Genomic DNA, 27,031 nt, shown 5'->3' with positions numbered 1-27,031 from the left:
GTGGTTTAATCAATCAGTGAAGCCTTATTCTGTGTGAGTGAGTTGCCTGGACTGCGCTATGGAAAATGTTTTGTTTAACCAATCAGTGAAGCCTTATTCTGTGTGAGTAAGCCAACTGGATAAATAAAGGCTGCAAATTTTCTGCAGTGAGTATGCCTTCTGCTAATTTGGTAGCTGTGGGGATCTCCATTTTTGCAAAAAAAATAAATAAATAAAAAATAAGGAGATGACAAGCTTCCTCATGCCCGTTTCTTTCTTCTTCTTATTATTATTTTGTATTCTTACTTATGATTTTTCTTTTAAGTGAAGATGGCAGGCAATGTAACCAACGACCAATGAAAGTGGATATTTAAACAATACTGGAAGAGCGAGAATGCTGAAAATGTTCGCCAGCAATGGGCTGAACAATTTCATACATCTCCACCAAGTTGTCAAACAATTTGCAGAATATGCAGAGAAAAGCCAAGCGAAATGACACCTTTTATTGGCTAACTAAAAAGATTACAATATGCAAGCTTTCGAGGCAACTCGGGCCCCTTCTTACATCTTATTTTTTACATCTTGCCTGAAGAAGGGGCCCGAGTATCCTCGAAAGCTTGCATATTGTAATCTTGTTAGTTAGCCAATAAAAGGTGTCATTTTGCTTGGCTTTTCTCTACATTCATAATGGCTAACATGGTACAATACCCTAGTTCTACAGAATATGCGGTAAATTTGACAAAAGAATTTGAATCAGCTGGGGGTTACAGTTTAGGCAGGTCTTTCGTGTAAAGGAGTACTTCGATCTGTTTTTATCCATAAAACTCTAAACATGCTAAGGTACACCGTTTTACCACAATTACAGAGACAGCACGATAATGAAAAAGTCTTCTTTCAATAAGACGGAGCTCCTCCACACTATGCCGTGAAAGTGTGCGAGTTTCTTGATAAACAATTACCCAGCAGGTGGATAGGTCAACGACGGCCAGTGGAATGGCCAGTACATTCACCAGACCTCACTCCAATGGACTTCTTCTTTTGGGGTGTTGTCAAAGATGACGTCTTTTCACAACAACCATGTACTATGGATGAAATGATTGGCTACATAAGAGAAGTATGGCAAGAAATTCATGACCATAAAGAACTCTGTGCCAAAGTGTGCTTGAGTGTAGCAAGTAGACTACAAGAATGTGTAAATAATTAAGGCCAACAATTTCAGCACTTATGAGATTGCCTAAGGGCACTGTGTCATTGTGGCATTCTTTTAAGTTAAAGTTAATAAATCATTTGTGTTGATAAAGTTGGAATAATCATAACCTGCATGTCTTTTTCCATACGAACAACTGTAAACCTACTTTTGTCCACTCCTGTATGTCAGTGTCTCTGTTCTCCCATATTTACTCACATTGTAATTATGCACAGCAAGAGTCAGTTTTTTGGGATAAAAATATACAAGGTCTTGATCTGAATATTTTTGTGACAAAACTGCCCTCTCCCTACTACCTGATATGTCATCTTCAAGAAAGAATCAATACAATGAATTAGCGTGTCTTAAAATGGGAGCCTTGAGAGCATCTTCTTTATAGTAATTAGTCAACCCTACAAAACAACTGAACTGCTTAACACTCTGGTACTCTCCAGTTTAATATAGCAGCTATCTTTGACTGATCTATGGATAGACTCTATTGCAATTTCATATCCTAAGTGCAATACTCAGTTTGTGTGCAAACTCACATTTCTCTAACTTTACAAACACATGATTATGTCTAATGTGCTTCAATATTAACCACAGATGCTGAATTTTAGTTTCTATATCTTTAGAAAAATATCTTCCAAACAGACTAAAACAAACAGATCAAGAACATCTCTAAATATGTTGTTTATGAATGACAAAAAAACTGCTGGTGTAATGGCAAGATCATATGGCATTACCTTGTATTTGTAAAAAAAAAAAATGCCTCCACTGTACTACTAGAAGGAACAATATGCTTTTAATGTATACTGTATATTCTTCCATTGTTTGGATTTTTGGTTGATTGACAACATAAAGTTTACCCTTAGGGAGAGGTGCATTAGGTAAAAGTTCAATAACACAATCATTTTTGCAACGAGGAGATGTTTGCTAAACACATCTTGAAATTCAACATATTCATCTGGGAGAAAATTTTCTTGGATACATAAAACAAAAGTCTTAAACTGTATATCAATACATTATTGTTTACAACTAGTGATCCATGCTTTTATATTTTTGCTCTTCCCATCAATAATGGGATTATGTTTACATAAGCAGAGAATACCCAAAATGATTTGAGGAACAGATGGTTTAAAAACAAAAAAGGTATTTCCTTATGGAGCAACCCTACAATTGCAATTGGGCAGATATGCATTCCCATGACCCACTAACAATAGGCTCTTCCCCAATCGATACTACCCAGGGTTTGACTTTTAATACGATCAGGCAAATACCTAGCTCTTGCAACAAAGTTGTACTAATAAATTTTCTACTGCCCCATATCCAAGAAGTGCAGAATACTGCATATTATTTAGATTTGCTGGTACCATAAGTACATTTTTAAAATACATACCATAAGTACATTTTTTTAAATAGATTTGACATTCTAAGCTCCATTTTCCAATACTAAAGGCATATTCTGGTTTTCACAATAACTTGAGTGTTAAGTGCCTTTCCTATTTATATTTCTAATTCTCCTAACATAATCATTTGTTCTCTTTAAATCCCCTACTGGTACTCTTAAGTGCATTTATTTCCTGTAAAAGGGAGACTATTACCTCAACCAAGCCACAGGGGATTCACAAGCCAGTGTGTTTCTTCGTGCCAGTCCAAAACCCGGATAAATGGGGAGGGTTACGTCACGAAGGGCATCCTGTGTAAAATTTTGCCAAATCAATATATGGACAACAATACAAAATTCCATACTGGATCGGTCGAGTCCTGGGTTAACAACAACTATCATCAGTGAAGAGAGAGGTGGCAAAGGCTAAAGAAAAGGTGTATGATAAGTTGTATTTGAGGCTGGACACTAAGGAGGGTGAAAAGGACCTGTTCTGACTAGCTAGACTGAGGGGCTGAACTGGGAAAGATGTGCAGCAGGTTAGGGTGATAAAGGATAAAGATGGAAATATACTCACAAGCGAGGAGAGTGTGTTGAGCAGATGTAAACAGTACTTTGAGAGGCTGATGAATGAAGAGAATGAGAGAGAGAGAAGGTTGGATGGTGTGGAGATAGTGAATCAGGAAGTGCAACGGATTAGCAAGGAGGAAGTAAGGACAGCTATGAAGAGGATGAAAAATGGAAAGGCCGTTTGGTCCAGATGACATACCTGTGGAAGCATGGAGGCGTTTATGAGAGATGGCAGTGGAGTTTTTAAACAGATTGTTTAAGAGAATCTTGGAAAGTGAGAGGATGCCTGAGGAGTTGAGAACAAGTGTACTGGTGTTGATTTTTAAGAATAAGGGGGATGTGCAGGACTGTAGTAACTACAGAGGGATAAAATTGATGAGCCACAGCATGAAGTTATGGGAAAGAGTAGCAGAAGCTAGGTTAAGAAGTGAGGTGATGATTAGTGAGCAGCAGTATGGTTTCATGCCAAGAAAGAGCACCACGGATGCGATGTTTGCTCCAAGGACGTTGATGGAGAAGTATAGAGAAAGCCAGAAGGAGTTCTATTGCGTCTTTGTGGATCTGGAGAAAGCATATGACAGGGTGCCTCGAGAGAAGCTGTGGTATTGTATGAGGAAGTCGGAAGTGGCAGAGAAGTACGTAAGAGTTGTACAGGATATGTACAAGGGAAGTGTGACAGTGGTGAGATCTGCGGTAGGAGTGACAGATGTATTTAAGGTGGAGGTGGGATTACATCAGGGATCGGCTCTGAGCCCTTTCTTATTTGCAATAGTGATGGACAGGTTGACAGATGAGATTAGACAGGAGTCCCTGTGCACTATTATGTTTGCTGATGACACTGTGATCTGTACCGACAGTAGGGAGCAGGTTGAGGAGACCCTGGAGAGGTGGAGATATGCTCCGGACAGGACAGGAATGAAGGTCAGTAGGAACAAGACAGAATACACGTAAATGAGAGGGAGGTCAGTGGAATGGTGAGGATGCAAGGAGTAGAGCTGGCAAAGGTGGATGAGTTTAAATATTTGGGATCAACAGTATACAGTAATGGGGATTGTGGAAGAGAGGTGAAAAAGGGAGTGGAGGCAGGGTGAACTGGGTGGAGAAGAGTGTCAGGAGTAATTTGTGACAGATGGTTATCTGCAACAATGAAAGTGAAGGTCAACAGGACAGTAATGACACCAGCTATGTTACATGGGTTGGAGATGGCGGCATTGACCAGAAAGCTGAAGACAGAGATGGGGGTAGCAGAGTTAAAGATGCTAAGATTTGCACTGGGTGTGACGAGGATGGATAGGTTTAGAAATGAGTACATTAGAGGTTCAGCTGAAGTTGGACGGTTGGGAGACAAAGTAAGAGAGGCGAGATTGCGTTGGTTTGGACATGTGCAGAGGAGAGATGCTGAGTACATTGAGAAAAGAATGTTAACACTAGAATTAGCAGATCCTACGAAAAAAATTGTAGATCTGTCCCACCATAAATCGCTTCGCACCTCTCCATCAGCGTCTTTTGTCCTGTAAATGTGTCAATAAGCAGCAAGCAGCATACTATCACATACCCCACCACCACATAGTTTTCTCAGCTCAAGTCTGTTTACCTGCAGGTCAGTTGCTTAGAGTTGCAAAGAGTGAGAAGTCAAGCAAAATGACACCTTTTATAAATACCACATCGTTATTTGGAACACATGCATTTCATGTGTGTTCCGTGTCTACAACATTCTATGTAAACACATCGTTAAAACAGAAACGTTTTTCAGTCCAAATATCAAATAAACACTTTCACAAAAGGTATAAATACTGTATAACAGAACAAGTGCATTCTATTCCGAGAATATAACTGCAGAAAAAGAACCCGCGTTAGGGTGCAACATCGACATGCATTTGCTATGACCGCGTCAGTGGCGCAACGGTATCAACTGTTGACTGCTAATCAAAACTTCACAGGTTCGAGACTGGATGAGTCCATTTTGAGAAGTGAGCTGCTCTTATTATTATTATCTTAGAAGAAAAACACACATTTGATTTCATTCTGTAACAGTCGCTGTAAATTTATGATACTTGTAAAGGTTAGCTTTGTTTTTTTTTTATTCAGTTTTATTCTCTCAGTCGCATTCACGATCCCACCCCTCTCCCCATCTGACACTGCTGTTTTCACATAAAGATGTGCACTAACAGAGGTGAATTCAGATCATGACGACGGTTCTACATCGGAGAAAGAATGCACTTTTGCCGTCGCAATACTTTGTATATATACACAGGAAGCTCTGCAGTCTGCTTGTGACTTTACGCTGTAGGAAGTAAGTAAATAAATAAAGGTAAATAAGTAAATAACATTTGATCTGGATCTTATATACAAAGTACAGCGACGACAGCTTCCACCTGCAGCTATAGACTCTCCACTCTACTGTTTAGATTTGGACAGTGCATGTGCCCAAAACATTATTTATATGTTACTTACATAAAAGCCAGATCGAATGTTATTTACCTTTATTTATAACACGCAGGTAAACAGACTTGAGCTGAGAACTCGAGCTGTGTGGCGGTGGGGGGATGTGATAGTAGGCTGCTTGCTGAAACATTTACAGGACAAAAGATGCTGATGGAGAGGTGTGATGCGATTTAAGGTGGGACGGATCTACAAGTTTTTTCGTAGGCTCTGGTAATTCTTTTTTTTTTTTTTTTTTTATTTATTAATTTTATTACAATCAATACATAGCAATCAAGTTTTTACAAAAAAAAAAGAATTATGCTAAGAACAGATCGATCCCCACCCTTGAGAGAGAGAGCAAGCCAAACGGTGTAAAATTTAAGGCTTTTAAAAATACCTAAATCAACAAATTCTTTGTGCTTTATAAAATCATTTCAAAATATTACTGATTAGATCCTGCCATGTTTTGAAAAAAGTCTGCACAGATCCTCTAACTGAGTATTTGATTTTTCCAATTTTAAATAATATAACACATCAGTTTCCCACTGACTTAAAAGAGGAGAGTTTGGGTTCTTCCAGTTTATCAGAATAAGTCTGCGTGCCAACAGTGTAGTAAATGCAATCACAATTTGTTTGTCCTTCTCCACTTTAAGCCCCTCTGGAAGAACCCCAAACACAGCTGTTAATGGGTTAGGAGGGATTGTGAGTCCAAGACTGTCTGAGAGGTAATTAAAAATTTTTGTCCAGAATAATGTTAATTTGGAGCAGGCCCAGAACATGTGACCTAGTGAGGCTGGGGCTTGGTTGCAACGTTCGCAGGTTGGATCATGCCCTGGAAACATTTTGGAGAGTTTTAGTCGAGACAGATGTGCTCGATATATAATTTTTAGTTGTATAATTGTATGCTTTGCATATGGAGCTCGAGTGAATTCTCTGCATTGCTACTTTCCACTCCTTTTCTGATATATTAATTGAGAGATCTTTTTCCCAGTGTACTCTTGGATCTTTGAAAGGGAGGGATTGTAAAAGGATTTTATATATTGCAGAGATGGAGTCTAACTCCTTGAAATTGAGCAATAATCTTTCCAGCGTGGATGAGGGTGCAAGATGAGGAAAATCTGGAAGGTTCTGTTTAACAAAGTTCCTGATTTGAAGATAGTGAAAGAAATTTGTAGCTGGAATGTTAAATTTGGAATGTAATTGTTCATAGGATGCAAAGACGTTGTCTATATAAAGATCTCTAAGCAAGTTAATTCCAAATTTTTCCAGATATTAAAACTGCATATGTTTGTGAGGGTTGAAAGAGGTGGTTCTTTTGCAGGGTGCCACAGAAAGAAGCTTCTCCGTCTTAAAATGCTTTCTACATTGGTTCCAGATTCTAAGTGAGTGGAGCACAATTGGGTTATTAGTGTATTGCCGATAACGTGTGTTTATTGGAGCACAAAGCAAGGAATACAAAGAAGTACTGCAGGATTTTACTTCTATTGCGGTCCATGCCTGTGTATGTTCTTCTATTTGTGTCCAGGTTCTTTGTAGGGTCGCTCTTTTGATGCGTGGATGTTTAGAATTCCAAATAAATGAGGTTATTGTTGAATCTAATTGCTTAAAGAATGATTTATTAATGTATATTGGTATGTTTTGAAATAAAAAAAGGAGCTTAGGAAGAATATTCATCTTAACAGTGTTAATTCTTCCAGCTAGTGTGAGATGAAGGGTTGACCATCTATGCAAGTCTTGTTTAATTTTTTCCATGCAGACATTAAATTTTGTTGATAAAGAGCTTTATGTTTACTTGTGATGTTTACCCCGAGGTATTTAAACTGTTCTGCAATGATAAAAGGAAGGGTGTCTAATCTAATATTATATGCTTGAATTCACGGAAAGAGTACACTTTTATTCAGATTAATTCTGAGACCAGAGAGCTTTTGAAATTCTGTGAGTGCTGCTAAGACTGCAGGCACAGAATTTTCTGGGTCCGATATATACAGTACCATGTCATCTGCATATAATGAGATTTTCTGTTCCAGTCCTTCTCTGCTAATCCCCTTTATCTGATCAGTATTTCGACAATGTATTGCCAGTGGTTCAATGGCAATTGCAAACAGCAGTGGTGACAAAGGGCATCCTTGTCTTGTGCCACGTTCTAGTTTAAAGTAGTCTGAGCAAATGTTATTGATGCAAACTGAAGCTTCTGGGTTAGTATACAGTAATTTAATCCATGCACAAATGTTCGGGCCAAACCCAAACTTCTCCAAAATAGTAAAAGGTATTTCCATTCAATCATGTCAATGCTTTTCTGCATCCAATGATAATAATATTTCTGGGGTGTTTGATTTAGTTGGTGAGTATATTACATTAAACAGGCGTCAAGATTTGAAGATAAGTGTCGGCCCCTAATAAATCCAGTTTGGTCTTGTGATATTACTGAGGGAGCACTTTCTCCATCCTTCTAGCTATGATTTTAGAGAGTATTTTAACGTCGTTATTCAGAAGTGAAATTGGTCTGTATGATGCACATTGTAATAAGTCCTTATTTTGTTTTGGAAAGACAGTGATTAGTGCTTGGCGAAAGGTTTGTGGAAGAGATTGGTTATCTCTGGCTTCTGTAAATGTTGCTAATAGGAGGGAGCTAGCTGCTGAGGAGAATTTCTTGTAAAACTCTGCAGGGTAGCCGTCAGGGCCTGCTGCTTTTCCACCTTGGAGTGACTTTATAGCATCCAGTAATTCTGATAATGACAGAGGTTTATCGAGTTCCTCCACACTAAAAGCGTCAATTTGTGGTATCTGTAATTTATCCAGAAATGCATTAGATTGTATATTGTCTTCTTTAAACTCAGTAGTATATAGGGATTTATAGTAGTCTCTAAAAGTGTACATTATATTTTTGTGTTCGATGATTTTATCTCCATTCGTGTTAGTAATTACGAGATTGCGTTGCGCTATGCATCTTGCTTGTGAATTTGTTGCTAAAAGCTTATTAGCTTTCTCCATGTTCATAATAATGATGTCTGGATTTGTAAATTAGTTGTTCGGTTTCTTTAGTTGTCAAGAGGTTTAATTCTGAATGTAGAGCCTGCCTCCTCTTATGTAGAGTCTCGCTTGGTAGTCTGGCATGTTCTTCATCTATTTTAGTAATTTCGCTTTTATCTCTGCTACTTTCTTCGCGGATTTATTTCTGTGGGAAAGATATGAGATAATCTGTCCTCTTAAGAAGGCCTTAAGAGTTTCCCAGAGTATTCCTGCAGAGATCTCAGGGGATGTATTTGTCTCTAGAAAGAATTCAATTTGTTTGGATATAAATTCAGTACAATTCTCGTCAGCTAATAGAAGCGGATTGAGACGCCATCTGGGGTGAGTGTATGGGGCTTAGTAATTTCAGCTCCAAGATCATCGGAGCATGGTCTGAAATAACAATAGCATCGTATTTACAAGATTTAATCTTAGGCAAGAAGTTATTATCTATAAAGAAGTAATCAATCCTTGAGTAGCAATGATGTACTGGTGAGTAGAAAGAATATGTTCTTGAATTTGGGTTTAAAAACCTCCAGGGATCTGATAAGTTGTGATCAGTTATAAACTTTGTAATTATCTTTGCGGTGTTAGTTGCCGTTCCCCCTGTGGAGGAAGTCTTATCTAAAAGTGGATTTAGAACACAATTAAAGTCCCCAGCCATTATAAGTTTATGAGTGTTCAGATTGGGAATGGATGCAAATAAATTTTGTATAAATTCCTTATCATCAACATTAGGTGCATAAACATTTATCAAAATCATTTTACAGTTAGATAAGTCTCCCATGACCATCACATATCTCCCTTCAGGATCCAATACTACATCTGATGCTACAAATGGTACTGTTCTATGTATGAGAATTCCCACCCCTCTAGTTTTCTTTGTAAAACTAGAATGGAACATTTGGCCAGTCCAGTCTTTTTGCAGCCGGAACTGATCCTTACTTAGTAAGTGGGTTTCCTGTAAAAATACTATTTTAGCATTTAGACCTGTTAGGTGAGAAAGTACTTTCTTTCTCTTTAATTCGTGATTCAGGCCTTTAACATTCCAGCTTACGAAGTTAACTGTCCCATCATGGAGACACTGATTCTGAGTTTTTGGTGTCATATTATAGTCTTAACTGGAAGTGAAATAGTTTAGGTCTTAATTTCCTATTCCCCCAAGAGTTGTTGCCATGCAGCTTATTATTACGTTGATAGTTATAATTATAAAGATTGAGATGATAGATTAGATATAGATCAAGCCAAGGCTCTGGTAATTCTAGTATTAAGGATAGAGTTGCCAGCTAAGAGGAAAAGAGGAAGGCCTAAGAGGAGGTTTATGGATGTGGTGAGTGAGGACATGCAGGTGATGGGTGTAAAAGAACAAGATGCAGAGGACAGAAAGATATGGAAAAAGATGATCTGCTGTGGCAACCCCTAACGGAAACAGCTGAAAGAATAAGAAGAAGAATAGGGAGACTATTACCTCGTACATATTTTCATTAAGGTCTAATGTAATACCAGACACTTTTTTCTGCAAGTATTTTACTTCCCCCTGTAATTTTTTTCAAAATGAAAAAGCCCTGTTCCTTCTCTGGGTCACTCATGGTAAAAATTTATGAGTGACATACTGTACTCAAAAATCTAAGCAGATGTCAAAGATAATAAGAGAGTTGACAAAAACAGAATACTAACCAAAAATCAGTGGCAACAGTACTCAGCTAAACTTCAAACAGCTATTCATGCACATACCTATAACCACCAAACTTTGGGGCCCATGTAAGTGGAACTAGAACATTTAGGAGAAATTCTATGTAATAAAAAGTGGAAACACTTGTAATGTGATGGATTATTTAGTGCATATTCATACTGAAGTACATACGTTATGTATTAAAGCTGGTGCATGTATAAACTGAGTCAGTCAGTAAGAAGTTTTCGGTTTTGTTATTGTATTATTTTGCCTCCTTGGTTTCACTGAGCATTACATGGTGTCAGAAGTACTGAAATAGCGAAGATCACTTCTCCACACAACTTTGGTTTCAGCCACTCAGAGCACAAGCCTGAATGGAGACAGTGAATTCACTGGTGCAACTAAGTAAGACAAACAGCCTGGAGAGGTGCATGTAGGCACACTGATGTATTCCTTGGGGTCAAAGCCAGAACAAATAGGGAAACATTCTTATATACTGCCGAAGGTGATGAGAATAAATACGATATTGTGCTTGATAAACTGAATAGTTGTTTCAAATTGAAAGTTAATATAATACATGAGAGGTCACGGTTCCTCCAGCGCATTCAGAAACAGGAAGACATTGTGGAGGAATACATACAGTGTCTGCACAATCTCGAGGACACTTGCACTTCTGATAGCGCAAAGAATTAAAATATTATAGACAGGTTGGTAATCGGTGCTCTGGACAAAGAGTTGTCACAAAAAATGCATATAATGCCAGACCTAACACTCAAAAAGGCCTGCAAATTTGCAAGCCAGACTGAACATATTAAAGGTCAAATCCCAGAGCAGAGCACAAGTGCAGCATTATGTGAAGCCGCCATGCTGACCAAAGACAGCATTTAAAAAGGAAAAGAGTGAAAGCTGTGGAACCACTAAGAAGCAAGGACACGGACAGCTTAATGCATTCAAGTCAGTCTACAGAAAATGTAAATACTTTGGCAGGCAGCACCAACCATTTGAATGTTGTGCAGCAAGAAATACAGAGTCCCTCAAATGCGGAAAGAGTCCACTTTGTAGCTGTATGTCACTCTCTACAAGTTAATAATGTAAATGCTGACAGCAACTTAATAATATTAACTTCTTAATAACTATAGACACATTTCAAATTTACCCTTTATCTCAAAAATACTAGAAAAAGTAGTCACCAATCAGCTTCAGTCACACCTTATGCATCACCATATGCCTTCAACTTATTATTATTGTTATATAATATATATTATTATATTATATAATAATAATATTATTATATTTTTGTTAACTTTATTGAACTTATGCCTTCAACACCATCCAACCTCTGTTCCTAAGGCCGTGGTTATACTTCACGCGAAGCGACACATGCTGCAGCGGACGCTCCTGCTACGCAAGCATTGTAGTGTTTATACTTGCGCTCGTACTTTACGTAAATCTGGAGGAATCCACCAGGTGCCAGTGTGAGATATTATCATGGTGAGAACATGTTCGGTTTCTCTGTGTTGGGAATTGCCTAGAACACCCATTAAATTCCGATGACACCTTACCGCAATTTCTCTGAAAATGATGTTTATTGATTAAATCCGTCAATCCATGTATGTGTCTCTTCCAGCAAGCATTGGAAACGTGTGAGAAACAATCCCTGGACGAGGCCTCAGCTCATCTCAAGGTGAATACAACCACACACATACACTAGCGTCATTTTAGCAGCACCAAATCCCCAAATCTGCATATCTTTGGAAGGAAACTGGTGCACAGTGTGGAATCCAAGCAGGGAATACCAGTGACATGACTCCCCGCGAGACAGCAGTTCCACCGCTCCGCCACTGTGTCACCCCCATGTGTGTAATTATTAACAATATTCATTATTTATACGAAATTAACGATTTATCTGTAAAATGTAACATACACACTTTAATGAATTTCATCATGAAAGTGATATCAAGTATAAATATAAAGATTTAATATCATACATTTAATGTGTTCTGTGTGGTGTTCTATTGCTGCTTGCCGTAGCAATTAAAAACTGGGATGACGTTTACGATGGTCTGCTTTAATGACAAAGTAAACTATGAGGTTAAAGCCGAAATTTCCACTTTAATCACAAAATACACGTTTTCAACAAGTCCTTAATTTTTTTTCTCAGTGGCTCAAATACAGAGTTCTACATTATGTTGCTGTTGTGAACTTGCAAAAAAAATACGGCACAGAAGACGATATGTGAGACTTTTAAAATGTATCGTGTCATAACGATCGGGAATATGTGACGCTTGAATGTAAAAGCACCACAAATACATCTGTCGGCATTTTGCTTGACCACATCGAACCATTCATCAAACATCAAAGCGCGCACACCGATCTCATAGGATCCGCAAAGCTTTCTGTCACATGTAGATAGTAAACAGAGACTCTGACGTCACAACTTTTAGCACACTGACCCCCCTCCTTTTTGCTGGTACTGATACTCGCACACGTGTCGCATTAATTTCTGAGGACCTGCTCAGAGGACACATCAAATGAACGCTGAGAACGCGTGGCAGCCATGATGTGGGCGCGTACGTGTTCTGAGCATGAAGTATAAACGAGCCCTTAGGGACAAGCTGACAGAGATGGGAGTAGATTCATACCTGGTGGCATGGATCGTAGACCTCAGTATGTGCGTCTCGGGAACTGCAGGTCTGACATTGTGGTCAGCAACACAGGAGCACCGCATGGGACTGTTCTTTTTCTGGTCCTATTCAGCCTATATACATCGGACTTCCAATATAACTATATAATAGTTCACTGACAACACTGCTATCATGGGCTGCATCAGGAGTGGGCAGGAGGAGAAGTATAGGAACCTAATCAAGGACTTTGTTAAATGGTGTGACTCAAACCACTTACAACTGAACACCAGCAAAACCAAGGAGCTGGTGGTGGATTTTAGGAGACCCAGGCCCCTCATGGACACCGTGATCATCAGAGGTGACTGTGTGCAGAGGGTACCTAGGAGTGCAGCTGGATAAATTGGACTGGACTGCCAATACTGATGCTCTGTGCAAGAGACGACAGAGCTGATTATACTTCCTTAGAAGGCTGGCGTCCTTCAACATCTGCAATAAGATGCTGAAGATGTTCTATCAGACGGTTGTGGCGAGTGCCTTCTTCTATGCAGTGGTGTGTGGAGGAGGAAGCATAAAGAAGAAGGATGCCTCATGTCTGGACAAACTGGTGAGGAAGGCAGGCTCTATTGTAGGTACGGAGCTGGACAGTTTGACATCCGTGGCAGAGCGACGGGCGCTGAGCAGGCTCCTGTCAATCATGGAGAATCCACTGCAACCACTAAACAGTATCATCTCCAGACAGAGGAGCAGCTTCAGCAACAAACTGCTGTCACTGCCCTGTTCCACTGACAGACTGAGGAGATTGCTCCTCCCCCACACTATGCGACTCTACCAATTCCACCCGGGGTTTAAACATTAACATTATACAAAGTTATTGCCTGTTTTACCTTCATTTGTATCACTCTTTAATTTAATATTGTTCTTTTATCAGTATGCTGCTGCTGGAGTATGTGAATTTCCCCTTGGGATTAATAAAGTATCTATCTATTACAATTTATTTGAGAAATTCCAGTCTGCTTTCTGCACTGGTCATAGTACAGAAATGGGACTAATTAGTGTTGTAAATGACATTCTGATATCCTTTGATGAAGGAAACTCCACTGTAATTATGTTGTTAGACTACAGAGTTTTGACACCATTGACCATTCTATTTTACTGCACAAGCTGTAAACTGACATTGAGCTCACAGGCACTGTGCTAGCTTGGTTTAGTTCTTATTTATCAAATCGATTCCAATACGTACAGAAATGTGCTGACGTATTCCATCATTACACAGAAGTGAGATATGGTGTCCTGCGGGGCTCAGTACTGGGACCTTTACTGTTTTCACTTTACATGCTTCCACTGGGATCTATCACTAAAAAACATCACATTATAATTTTCATTCGTATGCAGATGACACCCAGTTATACCTTTCTTTTAGATCAAATGAAGTTTCTCCGATATTGTCTTTAATTAGTTGTGTTAATGAATTAAAGGAGTGGATGGAGGAGAACTACTTGTCTTTAAACACTAATAAAACACAGATGTTGATTATTGGAGGTAATGATGTTCATTGCAGCAATATTTTGTCAACATTTAACTCAGGTGGAATCACCATTAATTTTACTGAATCAGCCTGCAACTTAGGAGTTATCTTTGACTCTAGCATTTCATTTAAATCACACATTACAAAGTTGTCCAAATCATATTCCTTCCATCTTAAAATATTGGAAAATTAAGGAGCTTTCTAAATAAACAGGATTCTGAGAAATTAATTCACGCATTTATCTCTAGTAGGACTGACTACTGCAAAGCTGTGTTCACTGGATGTTCAAATTGTTCTTTATACAGCCTCCAGTTAATCCAAAATGCTGCTGCAAGAATCATTACAAGAACAAGAAAGTACTAACACATAACTCTAGTTCCTAAACCCTCCTAAGCTGCTTTGCCTCCCTAAGGTAAAGTCATCTCCAATGGAGGATTGCAGGAAACATTGGGTAGAGGGGTCCTTGCATTGGATTGGCTGGCCAAGCGCTGTCTCAGCTGTGGAAGTGCCAACAGGGGGAGGCAGGTTGATGGCCAAGGTCTCCAGGACTCTAAACAAATCCAAATCATATCATGGGATACCATCAACTGTTAAATTCTGCTCTGTACTTGCAATTTTTTTATTTTACTGTTATATTGTATTCAGGATTACTTGTGTTTTGTTCTGTGTATTGTATTGTATTTACCCACTTCTTTTTGTCACCTACTGTATGCCCAACCTACCGGGAAAGGGGTCTCTCCTTGAACTGCCTTTCCCAAGGTTTCTTCCATTTTTTCCCTACTAGGGTTTTTTTGGGAGTTTTTCCTTTGTCTTCTTTGAGAGTCAATTGTATTTTATTGTATTGTAATGCACAGAGTGGCAAAAAAACATTTTTCTTGGGGCCATAACTAATATGCAATACACCTGTAAGCTGTGGAGAGTGCAGCTAATCATTCAGGACAATGAAATAGATTTTAAAATAAATACAGTGGCAGACACATCAATAATATCTAAGTCAACACTAAGCACACTGAACATTTAGGCACAGTTAAGCGGTACTGGAGCAATTTTGGAGAGTTCTGGAGGAAGGATTCCATGCTTAGGGTAGCTCTTTGCAACTTATTAGGTCACAATGCAGCTGTCGCAATGGGTCTAATACACCAAGTAGGGGAGCTATATGGGGACCACTAACCTTGGGCTAGTTATCGAAGAGATAACTGAAACAACAGAGTGGTGTATGCCAGTGTTTCCAGTGGTAAAAAAATGGGTTAGTGAGAATGTGTGTGCATCTTAAACATCTTAAGAAGGTCGTACAAAGACAGAAATATATCTTGCCAACTTCCAAAACTAGCAAATGCCAAAATGTTCTCATTGCTTGATGCAGCAAACAGATTTTGGCAAATTCCTTTAGACAAAGATAATGCCAAACTCACAATATTTACTACTCCCTTAGGAAGGTTCTTTTTCCATTTCCTTTCATTTGGGATCACTAGTGCACCTGAGATTTTCAAAAGCAGATGATAAAACTTTTCAAAGATCACCCAGGTGTTGAAACATACATGGATTACATTCTTATCTCTACAGTGGAACATGAGAGAAGATTCAGGAGAGTTCTGCAAACAATCAACAAGGCTGGATTAAAACTCAAAAAAGAAAAATGTCTGCTAAAGCAAAAGCAGCTTCGTATCCTGGGGCAAAGTGTGGATGAGCATGGCATCAAACCTGACAGCAAGAAAGTGAAAGCTGACCCACTCTTATGATATCTCTCAAACACTCTCCAAATAGAGACAGATGAGCGGATATGATGAAGCACAAGAAGAAGAAATACAGGCAGCTTGGCCCATCTCTCATTCACACCTTGACAAGGTTACAAAACAAAAAAGGTCCTGTATTATAGTTAGTTATACAGTTAGTTAACAGAGGATGGCCGAATTACATTTCTAAAGTGCCTTACAGAATTAAGGCTTATTTTCAAGCCATAGATGTATATTCACTCCATGAGATGGATTACTACTGCATGGTGACCGCAAGTCCTATGTGCTGAAATCATTGGAAGAATTCATGATGGTTACTAGGAAATTGGCATGTGCCATGAACATGCCAAACAGAGCGTTGGGTGGCCTGACACAAGCAAAGATATTAAGACGCATCTCAAAACCTGCAGAGACTGTCTGACAACAAGGCCATCACAAAAGAGAGAACCACCCATCTCAACACCCCTCCAAGTCAACCTTGGGAGAGAACTGCTGCTGATCTCTGCGAAGTTTAATTATCTTGTGGTAGTGAACTGTTTCTCCAGATATATACTGTAGAAGCAGCATTCTTGCCAAATATGTCAGGCAAGACTGTGCAGTTCTGCCTAATTAATATGTCTGCAAGATAAGGATGTCCAGCCATCTTAGTGACAGATAATGACCCTCAATTTTTTGGCAAGAATTTTCAAGAATCTACGTTTTACAACATATTGCTGTAAACCCTCACCTACTGCAGGCCAATGGAGAGGCTGAAAGAGCTGTATGAACAATCAAACACATCCTGAAACAAAAAGATCATTTTCTTGCTTTGCTGAGTTATAGACCTACAGGACATCCCTCCAAGCAACTGGCTTTAACCCAGCACAGTTAAGGCTTGAGCATCACCTGAGGACACCCATCCCGACTCTTGAAAAGGACTTGCTTCTACAATGGCCAGATCTAAATCAAGTTCAAAGTAACAACAAAAGAAAGAAACCTAGTAATGAGGTCCTGCTGAAACTAGACAAACAGGGTTGGACAACACCTGCAAAGGTAATCCAAAAGTATACCACACCAAGGTTTTACCTGATTCAGACAGAAAGCGGCATTCTTCGCATGAAAAGGAGACATTTGCGACTCCTGCCCCCAACCACCGTACTGCCTACTGGGGAAGTGGAAATGGGCATGATAAAAGCAAGTCAACCAGAAAAGGGAGGTGACTTTATTGATAAACTAGACATACCATTTCAGAAAACATCAAGAGTGAGAATTGTGAGAGCACATTTACAATGCAAAGATTGTGTTAATGTATAAGTCAATCAGAAATAATTGGCAATGTTGTTTAGGAAAATAGCTGTGACCTATATACTGTATGTTTAAAATTGGGGCATAGATAAATACTTGAAAGTATTGTCAAGTGGGCTTGAATAGATAAAATATATACGTACTGTAGCTAAAAATATCAAAGTAAATAACCATGATCAACATTTAGGGCATAGTGATAATGCAGCTCATATGGTATTTATAAATTTGGAACATGTATAAAAGGAGGCTGTCGGTACAGCACTAGTGTAAGGTATAGTCAGCTTTGTTGAAGCAGCATATTGTATTAGTTTGCTTGTAAGTAAAAAATTAAAAAAATATATAGGAGAAATTCTTTGCAATGAAAAGATGAGAGACATACATAGATTTGCCCTGAAATAGGAGCTTTGTATCAATCGTCTCCTGCCCTGGTCCTGTAGTGTAAATCATTGTCAGTTATCGTTTTTTTTTATATTTTCCTGTTAAGTTTGCTGAGGCTGAAACACACTAATAGTATGAAGTGTATTTGGGCCACAGACAAGAAAAAAAAAATAGGGACCAAATGAAGAAAAAAATCATGTCACGAAATGATTTATAAAATTAAAGTTGAAATGTTGAAACGAAATAAACTACAATATAAAAGCTGAAATGTCAAAATTAAGGTCGAAAGACCTGATTTTTTTTTTGTTCTTTCTTTCACCCTGTCTCTATTTTTGGGGCCCTAATATACTTAAGTACAATAGTGTCTTTGGCGATGCCTGCACTAAATTAGAAATCATCGCAGTTCGTATTCTTCCTCGGGGCCAGCTCAGCTTTCTGTTATGTAATGGTACATATCTGTTCTAAGCAATCTGAAACTCGTCGTAAATGCTACACACAACGTAAACGACTCATGTACTGTTCTGTAGGAAAAGAAGACAAAGAACCCCTGACCATTATTTTTAACATACACACACGCTTCTGCTTAACTCCAAGACAAGGTCTACGGAGCAGCAAATTGCGCCAGTCAAGAAAACACAGTCGGTAACACAGAGCTGATTTGTGACAGCAAAAAGTCAAGTAGCTCATCAACTGCTTGTGAGAACATAATAGACTGCATGGAGAAAATTCAGACAGGCAGTAACAGGGCAGGACTGCAAACTCGGAATTGGAATTTCTAGTGTTAGCGTTGAACCCGTGCAACTTTATTAACTCGATCTAATCATTTTAGGATACCAGGTTTTACATGAAGCACAAAACGGCAGAAAGGTAACTGAGAATTATACTTAAATGCAGTTAAGAAAAAAAGTCACATGAGTTTAAATTGCTTTTTTTAAAACTATGCACATTAATTTGATAAATTCGCTGGTAGAGAGATTAAAAACACAACTTTTTTTGTAAAATCAGAATTATAAAGACCTAAGTTGACCTTCAATTACTGGACTCAGTGCAGAAACCACACTTTAATAAGCATTATGCAATATACGGCATATGTGAAAGAAAAACACTACATGCCAGCACTTAACTCTCACTGTTTGCGCGGCCCAATATTACAACACATGAAAAACGCGAATAGTTTAGGAAGCAGGGTATAAACAATGGTCTTTTTATATTTTACCTTTACGTCTTGAAAGCTATAGTTTTCCGCCTTCACACTCCTCGCAGTTCTGCTTTTCCTTGGAGTTCAAGTTTTACGTTGTGCTTTCTGGGTCTTATTGTCCGTAATATTGCTGTAACCTGCCGAGTAAAAAGGAAGAAACAATTGCAGTGATATGGGTCTTTTAAATTTTGAATGTGGAATTTCCAGGATTGGTATTGACTAAAGGCATAGCATTAACATAATACTTCTAACTTTTTTAACAGTTGTTAATTTCTTTTAGTGCGTTTCTGGTCAATGAGTAGCGTTAAAATATTAAAACTGTCGTAGCTGCTATCGCCGCTGGCTCACAACTTCAAAGGTCTTTTGCCAATTAACGTTTGTCTGGGTTCAACAGAAGGATTGTTATGGTGTCCCTTTACTTGTGTACGGAATGATTACATGGGTGTGCCTAGTCCTGAACTGGAGTGGGGTGGCGGTTCCCGTCTTGTAACACAGCCGTCGGGACATGTACAGTCTCTCATTATGTTTGTTAAGCACATTAAACGTTGGATAGTTTTTGGTGGTTTAGTGACTAGCACTGAAATATTAGAAACACTTTTACAGGATGAATCCTCATCACTAGCATACGGTATGGTTAAACCATTGTGTTCACTATGAAGTACAATATATTATAATGTACAGTATTTGTTATTATAACTGGATATTTAAATTTATAAGAAACAGGTACAAATGCAAATGAGAATGACAAGTAAAATACTTGTTCTTCAACCTCCTGGTCTTCATTTTTATTTGTGTGTAGCACAGCACAGTCGCTGGATTGAGCTGTGTCCTGTTTTAGAACCGTGACACTCTGGTCAGCCTACAAGTGTCCCAGTTTGGGACTTTGATAATCTGGTCACCCTAGGCTAGATAACATTGTATGTTGTTTTCACATACTGTACCATTCTCAAATATGTTTATTTCATGACAGAGTTGTGGAGACGGAGCCTATCCCAGCAGCAGTATAAATCATGGCAATTGATAAATAAAGACAGTAATAATCTCATATATATTTCTCTTCTGGTTCGTCCTGCTTCCTCTTCAAAACCTTACCCCCACACGCAGCCCACACAGCATTTCTCGATTCCTATTCCTCCTCTTCCAAACCCTTCCCCAGACTGCCTACGGCCTCTCATACACCCCCACACCGCTTTTCTCGATTCCTATTCCTCCTTCAGACTACCGTGTTCCCCGCTCCTTTCTCATGACCCGATTGGTGTCACATCACCGCCCTATATCAACCCTGACTGCGTGACCTTTCACTTCAGCCATGTGTGCCTGGGAGTCTTTTCCATAGCCTGCTACAGGAAGGTACTCTCTCGACCATTGTCATTGGTTTCGCTCCTTGCTATTGGTTTCACTCCTTGCTGTTTTCATTTTACTGCGACGATTGTTTCCTAAGCCTTTGTTATAAAATGAATGACAGTATCTTCTATGTCAACGGGTTTTTGTACAACATCATCTCTATTCCGGGATCCGGCAACTGCCTGTTTCTATCAGTGGGTTATTTCTTGACACAAATGGTTGACTTAGGCAATGCACTCTCACTAGTAGATTTTGTTGCATCACATTGGGACAGATTTGGAGACGTTCTTTCTGTTGTTCTTGCCAACACAAGTCAAATTATCACAACATATCATGAGTACTATCAATACATGGCAACATCTGGAGTTTATGGTGGTGAACCTGAAATTCAAGCTCTTTCCAAGATTCTCCAACATCACGCTTTGCATTACGTTTGCAAAGATTTGCGTTAATCTACAACAACCAGTCTTCAGCCACAGTCAGTTGTACGTGGCTTTTTCTAGGGTTAGATGTTTCGACTCATTATCTGTTGTCTCCAACAAAACACCTATTCATAACTGGGTCTTTCAAAAATGATTTCTTTCTTCTTGATTTCTGAATTCCTTTCTCACCGTTTTCCATTCCCATTCTTACACTGCCGTATACTACGGGCGTCTGCTAGTAATGACTAAAATAGTGCTTGGCAGCAAGCTTGGTCTTTTTTGGTGCTTTTAAACATTCTCAATATACCTAGTGAGACTGTTACTGTCGTGATACTTCTAGTTTATGTGTGACCCATAAATATCATAAAGAAATTATAGTTTGCAGCTACTATAAAACTTGTAGATAGTGAAAATATGAAAGAAAAACCTTAAAATGCAATGTTTTTTTGAAATGGGGCAGTACTAGACATTACAGATGTTTTAAGGGTTGCATGTACTGCTTGCTCCACATTTAAAATTGTTTTTTGCTCTAAATTCCTCTTTGGTCACGAAAACATTTGGCATTTTCAGGCTTGTAAAAACATGCCATCCAGACTTTAACATTACAGTATGTGAAAGCTTATTTGTAAGGCCTGGGGACTGTGGTGATATGGGTCCACAGCTCGTTGAGTAAAGGCCATTTTTAAATAAATAATCATTGTGCTCGCGGCTTAGCGAGGGGACGTTAGCCATAGTGAGCCGCGGGACGATCCGTAGGGTGTGGGCGTTTCTCACCTAATGCACAGGTGAGGAACTGCCCACATTCATGATTGTCCCGCGGCTAATGCTGCAGCTGCTGTGGCCCTCGTCATTTTAAAAAGAAGCGCGAGTCGGTTTTGAAGGGGAAAAAAGAAACGATCGGAGAGAGAAAGGAGAGGACGGAGGTTATCGGGAGTAGTAGAGGAAGCAGGTCGGTGAGAGAGAGCCGCGAAGAGCGAGCGGACGGGCGAGCGAATGAGCGCTCGTGGACAGCTGCATGGAAGCTGGGTGTTAGGCCGACACCCACGTGTTGGTGTTGATGTCGCTCCCGCTGAGCGATCAGGTAGCGGGAGTGACCAGGGAAGGCGACTGGCGCGAGGCCATTGAAAGGCAGCGGAAGTCGGGAGACTTGGTGGTGGGAATCCCCAACGTGAGCGACCTGGCCGTTGTGGGAAACCAAGTTCTCCGGGAATGGGATGAGTGCCATACCGAAGCCAGGGATTGGGAGGTCTCCAGTCTCGTGCGTGTGTTTCAGGAGGGCAGCTGCAGAGAGCGTCTTGCCTGCTGCGATGCCCAAACGGGATTAGCAGGTGAGACGCTAACAAATGATGCACCGGATTTGTTTGTTGTTGTTTTAAAGACTGCTTCCACAAGAAGATTTTAACCTCTCGTTTTTAAGGATGTGTTTTTTTTCTATTTATTGATTTTTAACCTCCACGTGTTCGTTTTATGGATTATTAATTTAATGAAGAACTGCACTATTTATTGGAACACTGTTTTTGATTTCTTGACTGTTTTAATAAAAGCACTTTTGCACTTTTTACCTTCCCCTTGCTTAGATGCTCAATTTGCCTCCATTGACTAGCTCACTCGGTTTCATTATCGACGGTGTGAGGTTCGAGTGCTTCCAATAGCAATGGGAGTGTGGAGCCAGAACCCACATCGTCACAGGGACACACCCATTACAGTATATGGAGGCCGGCCATCCTGGTCCCAAAGGAACACAATGATTATCAGCATTTGAATCAATTTATCAACCTTTTTATCATCTGAGCTCCACATTTCATCAAGTACATCACCTTCAGTCTCTTCTGCCCTAGAATAGAGAAAAAAATCCAATTGTTTTCTCTTAGAAATGTTTAAAGGCCCTCCTGTCAGGACCTTTGGGTGCACACAAGTCTCTTAACTTACGCCAAAATTGCAGTTTTAAATTCAATTGTGTTTTTTTAATGAACCTGAAGTCAAATAATTTTGTGTCACAAATATTAAAGGATAAAACAGGTTATCAGAGTTGTTATTTTAACTCTTTGCAGGTTCATCACTAAATAAATTGAGGGTATCAAACTTAGATCCTGGTGGACACAGTGGCTGCAGGTTTTTGTTCCAGCAACTTTCCCAATTAGTAACCAGTTAAGGCTACTAATAGAACCTACTTTTCTTGCTTTTAAATATTCAGAAACATTCATTCTTTATATTTTCCTTAACCAGCAGCCAAAGAACAAGTTGGAAAGCCAGGTAGCAAAATAAGTCTATTCCATTAGAAACAGTAATTGATTACCAATTAAGAAAGTTGCTGCAATGAAAACCCACAGCCACTGCACTCCTCCTAGATGTAAATCTAATACCCTTTTGGAAAAAAGCTTGATGATGGAAGGTACTTGTTGATTTTCCTAGAGAAGTAAATATACTGAAAGGAATTTTTAACACAAAAGAATAGTGTGTCTTACTTTCTTTTATTTGCAATTTACTACTATGATGGTGACACTATTCTGAGCATCATTTTGTGTTTCTAGTTCTCATGGGTGCTCTCATTTTGTGTCTGGTCACTATATTGTTGTGTCCACAGGTTATAGGACAAATTGAAAAGAATAAAAGTTTCCCGGTCAGAAATTTCACATGAAAGCCTTTGGAAGTGAAAGCCCTTAATTGGATTGGACAATGTGCAAAAAAACAATGCTACTCAAATTATCAGAATTGTGAGGTAATGCTGACTTTTCACTTAAAAATATACAGTAAAAAGTAAAATGAAATAATCTGATCGGTCAGAATATTTTTTGTGGTTGAATTGTACTTGGAAGAATAAACTTTAAATGCATTTAGTTGGCTAACTGGATATAACTGGGAACACAATGAAGTAGAAAGGTGAAATTTCCCAAGTAGAAACTCTAATATTAGTGAATAATACAGTACATAATTTTCAACTCACATTTTAGATTTCACACAATGCCAGTCAAAAGTTTCTAATTTTAATCTTCCTTAGCTTATTCTTATTTAGTCATGTATATATGCTAATTGGTTATTAGTTAAATCTTTAAAATTGTATATTACAAGGTTATTCTATATGACAGATTGAAACTGAAAATTTCATACAAAAGTGATTCCAAAATGCTGACTATTATATGCTTTTCCAGTTGTCTTCTTTCCATTGTATGTGTTCTTTTGCCCATTTTAATTTTTAATTTTTATTTTCCAGCTTCAGATATGGTTTTTTTCTTTAATACCCTGACTCTTAAGGCCAGCATCTCTGAATCATCTTTTCCTTGTTGAAGATGGCACTGGTATTTGGTATGTATTTAAGGAAGAATTCAACTGAGGATCTGTAATGTCTTTGTTTCTCATACTACATGCTCTTGATGTACTTATCCTTTTACTGAGTTCTACATCAGGGACTTCCCCTTCTTTTCCTGTCCTGTTTAGATTTAATTTGCCCTCTTCTCTTAAGACAGCAATAGACACTTTTTTCCCAGGGGTTCAGTTTTGTTTTGAACTGAAAAGAACAGAAGCTACAGTTTGACTAAAGCACATAACACATATGACACATATTTCAATTATAGTGGAGAGAATGAAATGCTGTTCTAAACTGGCAATAAGTCCAGTTCAGTGACTATTTTACATTAATACACAGTAATAAGCAATAGCAAAGTCTGATCACTTTCTGATCGTATGTAAGTTATCCTAACAAAAGCAGGACAAATGTTTTCTCAAGAGAATTCAAATATTATGAAGGTAGCTTTAAAGTTGGGACTGATCTAAAAAAGCAGTAAAAGATCTTGGGAAAATTAAAAGCATCTGTTGTGTGACATTTGAAATTTTAATTAATTTCAATTGGGGATTAAAATTACTCTTTATAAGTGTTATTAACCAGTGTCACACACATGCGCACGGAGGCAGTAAAAGGGGCCAGTCAGACCGGGGTGGCAGTGTGCATTAATCCTTTCTCTTATCTCCCCGCAGACCAAATGCGAGAAATTCCGTCTGGCTCCGATGAAGACATCAATTCTAGTTCTGCCCCAGAAGATGTCACTTCCGGTTCCACCCCAAGAGACGTCACTTGCAGTTTCACATTCCAAGAACACAGCCTGATTATGTCATTTCTGGTTCCAGTCCCAAGATCCCCCCTCTTCCTGCTGTTCAACTATATATAAATCCGCCATGTTTCCTAACCTGTTCAGTTCTGTTTTGGACTCTTGTCTGTATAGACCTTTTTTTTCCATTTCCAGCCAACATTCAAGTATACAGGAGCTGCCCCAAACCTCTTTGAGTGTCAAGGCTTGATTATTTACCACAATTGGTGTAGTCGATAGGATGACGGACTCCTTGAAGAACCAGAAGCCGGACCTTGGAGAAGCCTTGACACACCCCTCTGAAGAATGTCACCCCTTATAGGTATTCTGTAGCCGAGGATCAGACAGCCAAGATCCCCGCCTTCGGCCACCACCCAACTCACACTGCACCCAACCTCCTTGGCCCCTCCCATAGGTGGTGAGCCCATGGGGAGGAGGAACCCATGGGTGCAGGCCCAGCCACCAGGCGCTTGCCATCGAGCCCCACCTCCAGGCCTGGCCCCAGAGGGGGGCCCCGGTGACCCGCGTCCAGGCAAGGGAAAACGTCGTCCAAGGTTTTTATTCTTCATCGGAGGTTTGTTGAACCGCTCTTTGTCTCATCCCTCATTGGAAGGCATGTTAGATTCTGGTCCACGGTCCGGCGTCTCAGGAGGGGGAAGCAGTACAGTGTCAACACAGTATATGGTGGGGATGGTGCGCTGCTGACCTCGACTCGGGACGTTGTGGGTCGGTGGGTTAAGTACTTCGAAGACCTCCTCAATCCCACTAACATGCCTTCCAATGAGGAAGCAGAGCCTGGGACTCTGAGGTGGGCTCTCCCATCTCTGGGACTGAAGTCACCGAGGTGGTCAAAAAAACTCCTTGGTGGAAGGGCCCCGGGGGTGGATGAGATACGCCCAGATTTCCTTAAGGCTCTGGATGTTGTAGGACTGTCTTGGTTGACACGTCTCTGCAACATCGCATGGACATCGGGGACAGTGCCTCTGGATTGGCAGACCGGGGTGGTGGTCCCCCTCTTTAAAAAGGGGGACCGGAGGGTGTGTTCCAACTACACAGGGATCACATACCTCAGCCTCCCTGGAAAAGCCTATTCTAGAGAGGAGGGTCCGTCGGATAGTCGAACTTCGGATTCAGGAAGAACAGTGTGGTTTTCGTCCTGGTCGCGGAACAGTGGACCAGCTCTTCACCCTTAGCAGAGTCCTGGAGGGTGCATGGGAGTTTGCCCAACCTTCCTACATGTGTTTTGTGGACTTGGAAAAGGCGTTCGACCTTGTCTCTCGGGGAATCCTGTGGGGGGTGCTCCGGGAGTATGGGGTACCGGACCCCTGATAAGGGCTGTTCGGTCCCTGTACAACCGGTGTCAGAGCCTGGTCCGCATTGCTGGCAGTAAGTCAAACCCATTTCCAGTGAGAGTTGGACTCCGCCAGGGCTGCCCTTTGTCACCGATTCTGTTCATAACTTTTATGGACAGAATTTCTAGGCGCAACCAGGGTGTTGAAGGGGTCCGGTTTGGTGGACTCAGGATTGAGTCACTGCTGTTTGCTTTATCAGACCGTAATCTTCAGCTCTCTCTGGATCGGTTCGCAGCTGAGTGTGAAGCGGCTGGGATGAGAATCAGCACCTCCAAATCCGAGAGCATGGTCCTCAGCCGGAAAAGGGTGGAGTGCCCTCTCAGGGTTGGGGGAGAGATCCTGCCCCAAGTGGAGGAGTTCAAGTATCTCGGGGTCTTGTTCACGAGTGAGGAAAGAATGGAGCGTGAGATCGACTGCTTAAGCTGCTGCCCCCGCGACCCGACCTCAGATAAGCGGATTGAAGGGTTACATGCATGAGGCTTATGACCTTCTGGGGGAAGAGGCCGTCCACCCAAACCCCATAGAGGTAGAGCCCTCTGTAAAAGGGGAGGAAGCCCCAGGCCACTTGGAAAAGCTTAAAATGGGGCTTCAACACAGGGCAACCAACCTCCCCCGAGGCCTTCCGCCTGTGGGGCAAAAACAGGAGCTGGCTTTGGCCAGACCTAAATAACAACTGACAAACAGTGGAGCAGGTTTCCTGTAGGCTTTAATAATTAAATAAAAACCATTAGGTAAGCATGGGAAAAGTTAAAAGACACATATATCTAAAACTATTTATAATAACATGTTATAATCACAAAATACAATATTTAGGTAAGATAAAGAAATATCACATTTAGTTTTATCTAATAACAGTTAAATT

General features: G+C 40.0%; 1 protein-coding gene and 1 long non-coding RNA gene across 3 annotated transcripts in view; one reads left to right on the top strand and one right to left on the bottom strand.

The window, feature by feature from the left end:
- The window catches only part of LOC120535651 (mixed lineage kinase domain-like protein), a 104,982-nt gene extending 85,612 nt beyond the window's left edge, over positions 1 to 19,370 (bottom strand). Inside the window, exons 1-2 of one of the 2 annotated variants that reach the window (XM_039763607.1) lie at positions 19,222 to 19,370; positions 18,988 to 19,106 (exon numbers count right to left, since the gene is read on the bottom strand). The gene's annotated coding sequence lies outside the window, so the exon portion shown is untranslated. Of the gene's footprint in view, positions 1 to 18,987 lie in introns of both variants that reach the window. The other variant, XM_039763606.1, reaches the window with a different exon arrangement.
- On the top strand, positions 18,097 to 24,920 carry LOC120535652. Its single transcript, XR_005634953.1, has 4 exons — positions 18,097 to 18,638; positions 23,320 to 23,454; positions 23,947 to 24,038; positions 24,708 to 24,920. It is a non-coding gene; the product is annotated as an uncharacterized LOC120535652 (long non-coding RNA).
- The last annotated feature ends 2,111 nt before the right edge of the window (positions 24,921 to 27,031 follow it).

The sequence above is a fragment of the Polypterus senegalus genome, chromosome 9, assembly GCF_016835505.1.
Source record: "Polypterus senegalus isolate Bchr_013 chromosome 9, ASM1683550v1, whole genome shotgun sequence".
Classification (NCBI taxonomy): Eukaryota; Metazoa; Chordata; class Cladistia; order Polypteriformes; family Polypteridae; genus Polypterus; species Polypterus senegalus.
Note: the sequence above shows the minus strand (reverse complement) of the source record. Positions and strands in the feature narration are given on the sequence as shown.